General features: G+C 42.4%; 1 long non-coding RNA gene across 1 annotated transcript; it reads left to right on the plus strand.

Moving 5' to 3' along the window:
- Window positions 1–2744: 2744 nt before the first annotated feature.
- LOC125307431 lies at window positions 2745–3723 on the plus strand. Its single transcript, XR_007195717.1, has 2 exons — window positions 2745–2821; window positions 3123–3723. It is a non-coding gene; the product is annotated as an uncharacterized LOC125307431 (long non-coding RNA).
- The last annotated feature ends 3451 nt before the right edge of the window (window positions 3724–7174 follow it).

Genomic DNA, 7174 nt, shown 5'->3' on the forward strand with positions numbered 1-7174 from the left:
TGTTTCATGTGTTAATTGTATGCTCATATTGCCAGCTCACCATTACTCTCTGCCATTCCAGTTTCCCCTTATTACCAATTCTGAACATTACAATCTAGTGCACGCACGGTACAACACACATATTGGTTTCATATAAAACCACAGAGTGATCCTTCCTTGGCAAGGCTTGAAGAAATTGCATGAGAGCAATCAGTTGTGTTTAATGAGAGCTCAGACTGCATAGTTTACTCAGTAAAACTACACCGATTCTGGCCCCTCCAAAAATAGATTTGTGTAAACGTGTGTTTTAAGATGGTTCTATCTTACCAAATTAATATTGACATGTTATCGGTACAGGTACTGTAGATCACCTATAAATATGCAACTCTTTTACAATGTCTTTTAAAGATAAGACTGGGACTAGACCAGATGTTGTTAATAGAACAAACATTGCAGTTTGACTAAACAGCTGACAAAATAAAGAGGTGTCATTTTTGTTTGAACACTTGCTGATAAAAGAAAAGCTGGACAGGGCAGGAAACCCCATCAACACCACAAGAGTGGAGCAATGCTCACACCATTATACTTTTATGGTTACAATTTGGAAAGTGATAATTGATTTCTCTGATTGTTTTGGATGTATCACCCTATCCAAAAAAAAAACACCAAATAGGCTATTGCTTTGGTGGTTTGGAATGCCTGAAATGTTATCAAGGAACACTAAACTGGAATGAGTGACTTTTTTGTTGTGCACTGGAAGTTTAACAAAGTTCAATTCTGTCAATACGCCATTTCACTACGTCCTGCTGAATCCTAGCCAAATCTACTCACTAGTCATTAACGTTTTAGCCATTCTGACCAGTCATTAATGACTGCTTAGAAATGTAACTGTGTTTACCCACAGCACTCAAGAGTATATGCGGCGTGAGTGTTCTGGAGCCTCAAACAGGATGTAGTGAACTGTTTTGTTTAAGGTGAACCTGACTTCAAAAAGAAGGGATATACTATTTTATGAATGGCAACCAGTGTATAAATGTCCGATATGTTCAGCATACAGTCAAGGTCTAAAAGATTCTGTTAGAGCTAATATCTCTTCTAAATCTGAAAAAAAAAAAAAAATCTGATTATCATAGTAATCCTATTCTGGACTCTGCCTCCTAAAATACATCCTGTCTGGTAAGAATACAATACAAAGGCAAGTAGAACAACTGTGAAAATGTGTCACAGCAACATAGTAAAATTCATATCTCTAGTCGAGTCTGTTCAGAAATGCTCTGACCACCAGGCAATAAATCTTCTATATTTTATGCTGACTTAGACAAGCCCCATTAGACATATACATTTTTGTTGGTTTTTCTCCATCATCATGGTAGGGCAATACTGTATTATGTTACCTATACAGTCATTATACTATGATAAATAAACATTTTTTATTAAAATAGTGGCACAGGATTTTGGTGAAAACATCAATCTAACTGGCTAATTAGCCCAGTTATTTTTATGAATCGTGAAAACAGCAGATTGAGGTATGTTATTACTTCTGATTTTATTAGCATTTGCAAATAGTAAAACAGTAAAAACACACTCTGTCTTTCTGTCTTCCTCGCGCGCGCTCTCTCTCTCTCTCTCACTCACTCACTCACTCACTCACTCACTCACTCACTCACTCACTCACTCACTCACTCACTCACTCACTCACTCACTCACTCACTCACTCACTCACTCACACACACACACACACACACATACATACATACATACATACATACATACAAACTTACACACACATACATACAAACTTACACACACACACACACACACACACACAGACACAGACCACACAGCTGCTCTTTAGGAACAAATCTGAGAGAGCGGTCTATGCTTTCAGTGGGGAAGCCTTTTAAAATGGCACAGCTGAACAGCCTGTGCCACAGTATCAATCAAGCCTTTTGCAGTCCATGACACCAGCAATAGGAGAATAAATGTCTTCCATGCTCGGCTCACCAAAAAGCCTGCTTGCCGTCTTCAATCTGCAATGCGAAATTAACCTCTGTTTAATCGGAGAGAGCCTAGGCGGGATGGGAGGGGGGGGGGTTGAGGGGAGGGAGGGACATGCTGGATGAAGAGCCCCTGACAACGCGAGAGTTCAAATCCTGTGTGTCGTTCAATTATACTTCCTTGTTTGGTCTGTCCTTGGGAGGAAACCCCCTCGCTTCAGTGCATTATACCCACTCCATAACGAATGGCACAGCAAGACACAGAGCACACAGAAAACAGTGTGTGCATGTGTGCGTGTGTGTGTCTGCAGGCATGCACGCGCTCGCTCACACACACACACACACACACACACATTGTCTCAAATTAATGCACACAAACAACAATATACGTGTGTGTGTGTGTGTTCCCGTGTGCCTGCCTGTTCATGAGAAGGAATCTTTTTGTCATCTGCTTTGGCAAAATGACTTCCCTTTTGATGAAGCGTGTTGTCTGGGCCATGATGCAGTGGGGAGAGTAGAGGAGGATCTGAAATTGTCTAATGCTGATTGTGATTGCCAAGCGGAGGCAGGGCTATTATATCACTGAATCTTTGTTAAGCAGGCCCACAGAGTGCCTGACAGTATAATTAATCTTGCCATATGAACAAAGAGAGCAGACTCAATAGTATCGAGGACGCTTATTAAAAATACTAAACACCCCCCTCGCCCTGTTTAAAGGCAAAACCTTTTTGAAATTGTATCATTATCTTTTTGTTTTGCAGATTTTTCCCTCCCTCTCAGAGGTGAAAATGGATACGAGTGAGGGAGGCATGACTGATATTACAGGATGGTGAAAAATGATGCGTGTGAGTAAAAGACATCATCTCCATAACGAGTTGGCTTTTCTTCTTTCTCGCTCTCTCTGTTCTCGCAGCAGAAAGGATATTTTGCTTCAGCATTCATGAAAAAAATATTTGAAAAATTGCTGTCATTTTATAAAGGGAAATATATCATTTTGCTTAGGAAGATCACATTTTACAGCTAAAAAACTTTGTTTTTAATAGTTTACTACAAAAACTTCCAGTATTAGCAAAACTTGATTTATCTTTCATTGCTGAACCTTTATATCAGTCATGATGCTTGCTGTGTTTCTTTCTCTACATACAGAATTACACCCCCCTTGAGAGGCTGACAAGTGACCTAACAAGTTTCCCAGTGCAGCTCTCGTGTGTCCCCAGCTACAGCCAAACCTGCCTGTGCCGACCGCTGTGAGCGAGTGGCCTGCTGCACAGCCGTGTTTATCCGAGGGTGGGGGCGGGCCGATCAACAGAGAGAGCGATAGGGCACTGCTGACCATGAGCTCCCAGTGCCACGGCGGGTGTATGTGTGTGTGTGTGGGGGTAGTCTGTTGTTGCCGCGCCACCATCGGGGGATCAGCGTCATGGTTCAGAGGGAAGAGCACCTCCAGCCCAGCGCCCCCATCACGACCTCTTAAACACCACTTTTCTGGGGTTGTGATGGCTCACCGTGGGGGCCTGCTAGGAGCCAGGAGGGGGAGGAGAAGCTTAATTTAGCAGAAACACACGCGCGCCTGCAACACACAGGCCAGATCAGACCCGCGACCGCAAAATGGTTCTAATATATTCCCAGTGCTACTTGTGAATATTAATAAAAAAATTAATAATTAATTTTTGCCCAGGGCATGAAAAGATATACTAGTTTTAATTAGTGTACTGTACTCTTATGCAATTAAAAAATAATTGATGTCCATACGTATTGGCATTTCCTGTGATCGCTTTTCTTGCTGGTGTCAACAGAGACTGTGGCAAGATTCACTTCTCAATATTCTTCCACTAAAGTGAACACGGTGAATTAGAGTGTGATCTGATTGTTGCTGATGAGATATGGCAATAAAGCATTCATAGGATGCTAACTGGAAGACTAGCTGCTGAACTAGAACTGAGATATTTAGTGTACCTGTAGCTCTGCCATTGTAGGTGTAAATGTAGACCTTTTTTACTTGGGTTGCAGTTATGCGTTTGCTTGTAAGGATGGGCTCCTCACTCTCGCTCTATTTCACCTTCCCTCTCTCTCTTTCTCTCTCTCTTCCTCTCTGCATGGAGAGGTGGCAGATGGATGTGTGAGAAGCAGGAAATCTGCTCCTGTCCGTGTCAGTTCTGCTCCACAGAGCAGTGATAACTGAATAATAATCCTGATGGTATGCTCTCTCTCTCTCTCTCTCCCTCACTCCATCTCGTTTTAGCCCTTCTCATACTTTCTCTTATCTTCTCCATCATCCCTCTATTTTTTTTCTCGTTCACTATCATCTCTTCATTTCCCTTTATCTTCTACTGGACCAATGGACTGGATATCTGTGCTACTTGTGCTAGAGATTTGCACCAAGCTAAACTGATAACGGTATCCATTGTAAAGATGAGTATTTGTTGGATGTACCTGCAGCTTCTACTGTCTTTGTTGGGTACTTTAGTATGTGACATTGATTCTGACCACCATGATTATTAAAACTAGTTGACAAATGCTCTCTGACCTTGCTTCTTTCTGGTCTTTCTCTTCATAGGTATCCACTGAATAAAAATGGTCACTTGTTTGACAAGTGAAATGAAATTATGACAACAAACGGAAGTTGAAATAATATATATATAAAAAATAAGATATAAAATGAATAAATAGTGTGTGTCATCATTGCTTGTTTGCATTGCTTCATTGTCAAAAGCAAACAAAAAATATTTTTTTGTGATTATTTTTGAGGCACATTGCATTTTAATGATTTGTTGCTCTCTAGTGATATATGATACATATATTTTTGCCATTCATTTCTGTTGCTCTCCTTTTCTCTACCCCTTCCTTCCCCCCCTCTCTCTCTCTCTCTCTCTCTCTCTCTCTCTCTCTCTCTCTCTCTCTGTCTCTCTCTGTCTCTCTCTCAGTCTCTTTCTGGATTACACGGTGGGAAGCCACTTGGGCCTTCATGTGACTGACTGACTGCCATCAGCACCTTTAGATGTAAATTCAAATTTGCCTGAAAAGGAGAGGCAGACAAGGAAAAAGAGAGGGGGATTTATGCCACACAGACGTCAAGGGAGAAGAGAAAGTGAGGGGGAGAGAGAGGAAGAGAGAGGGGGAAACTTCACAAGCCCAGCTAATGGAGTTGGCATGAGATTTGAGGATTTAATATTGCATGCGCCTGGGTTTTTTGTGCAATTGACCAACATGACATGCCTAACTGTCTAAATGGGAGCCTTTATGATGATAAGATCGCTGGCTAATAAGATATTTATGTGACATGCTGGCTGACGGATCCATCTCCCCACTGCCATCTTCACGCCTCGCCAAGCCGGTGAGGATCAAACGCAAATTCACCAAATGGGCTCGTTAAGACAGGCGAACAGTCCATAAATTAATATTTGGGGGAAGTTCTGCGAGCACACATCCGAAAGTTAGCTCTCAACTAATATTTGCCGCTGAAGCATCCCAAAATAATGTTTCATGTTTCACTTTCGTGTAAACCTATCAGAGCAAAAACATCAGCAAACTGCCGGCAAAAACATCAGCAAACTGTTAAGAGTGAAACGATCATCTCCAACATAATGGCGTGGTGTTTTTGTACAGGTGTCAGTGGTGGATTAATTTCCACGAGGCACAAAAGTCTGCTTTAATTAGCTCGGCACACTAACGACTCATTATGGAATTTGGAGAGGGCAATTAATGGCCAGTTGACAGTGTGAGTGCGTGTGTTGATGGCTGTCAGACGTCTATCAGGGAACGTATGAGCGAGCAAGAGAGCGAGAGAGAGAGAGTAGGCCCGCGGCTCTGTGCTGGAAGCTCGTGAGCACAGCGCCGGTGACACATGACAAGCTGTGTGTTTTCAGTCCACACACACACACACACACACACATGTTGGCATGGCGATCGTGGACCCATAGTAATTAGCTTAATGGTGCTAATGAAGGAGTTGACATAGAAACATGCAGGGCATGGATAGCTGTTGATCAAAACACTCACTCAACACATATATGCATACAGCATACACATAGAAACACACCCACCCTCACACACACACACACACACACACACACACACACACACGTTGGCATGGCGATCGTGGACCCATAGTAATTAGCTTAATGGTGCTAATGAAGGAGTTGACATAGAAACATGCAGGGCATGGATAGCTGTTGATCAAAACACTCACTCAACACATATATGCATACAGCATACACATAAAAACACCCACCCTCACACACACACCGCTGGCATACACACGCACACACATGTTGGCATGGCGATCGTGGACCCATAGTAATTAGCTTAATGGTGCTAATGAAGGAGTTGACATAGAAACATGCAGGGCATGGATAGCTGTTGATCAAAACACTCACTCAACACATATATGCATACAGCATACACATAGAAACACACCCACCCTCACGCACACACACACACACACACACACACACACACACACACACACACACGTTGTGTTGTTGCCAATGAAGATATTAAAAAAAACAGGCTGAGGGCTGGAAGATGTACATACCACTTGGTACTGTGAAAAAAGATGTATCAGTATTGACTGAAAAGAAGAACACTTAAATTGAGCATTGGTATAGAAATACTTGTTTGAAATGACCATGGGGCACTAAAAAGATTTAAGGTGTCTGTTTTAGCTCCAAACTGACATGTGTAAAAAGCTTCACACAGAGTTAGGCAGAGCTACCACTTTACACTGCCACTCTTTCCTTCTCTCCAATGGCCAGTCAATCCAGCTGCTAAGGCCATACACACGTCATGTACACTCGGATGTGACATGGTGCATGTGAAATTATCTCTGCTATGTGTGTGTTTCTGTTTCTAGAATGTATTCATATTTACTTAGTAGTTATGGTGACATGTGTATCACACATAATGCAATATAATAATAATGCAGTTCTAAATAATGAAATACACACACACACACACTCTTTCTCTCTCCCTGGGGCAGCTGCTGTTGTTGAAGAGCAGCACATACGTTTGATAAGGGCCACACCTGTAAGCTCCACCTGCCACATTGTTTGCCTTTGATTAGGGCCATGTAGTGTCTGGAAGCTCCCTCCCGGTGAAAAGCTTGTGCCCCCTCCCGCAGTACCCCTCCCCTCATCCCCCCTTAAATCTCAGCCTGGCTCCTGTGTACTCTATATTTATTATCCAGGGTGGCACTGTTG

Source organism: Alosa alosa, chromosome 14 (assembly GCF_017589495.1).
Source record: "Alosa alosa isolate M-15738 ecotype Scorff River chromosome 14, AALO_Geno_1.1, whole genome shotgun sequence".
Classification (NCBI taxonomy): Eukaryota; Metazoa; Chordata; class Actinopteri; order Clupeiformes; family Clupeidae; genus Alosa; species Alosa alosa.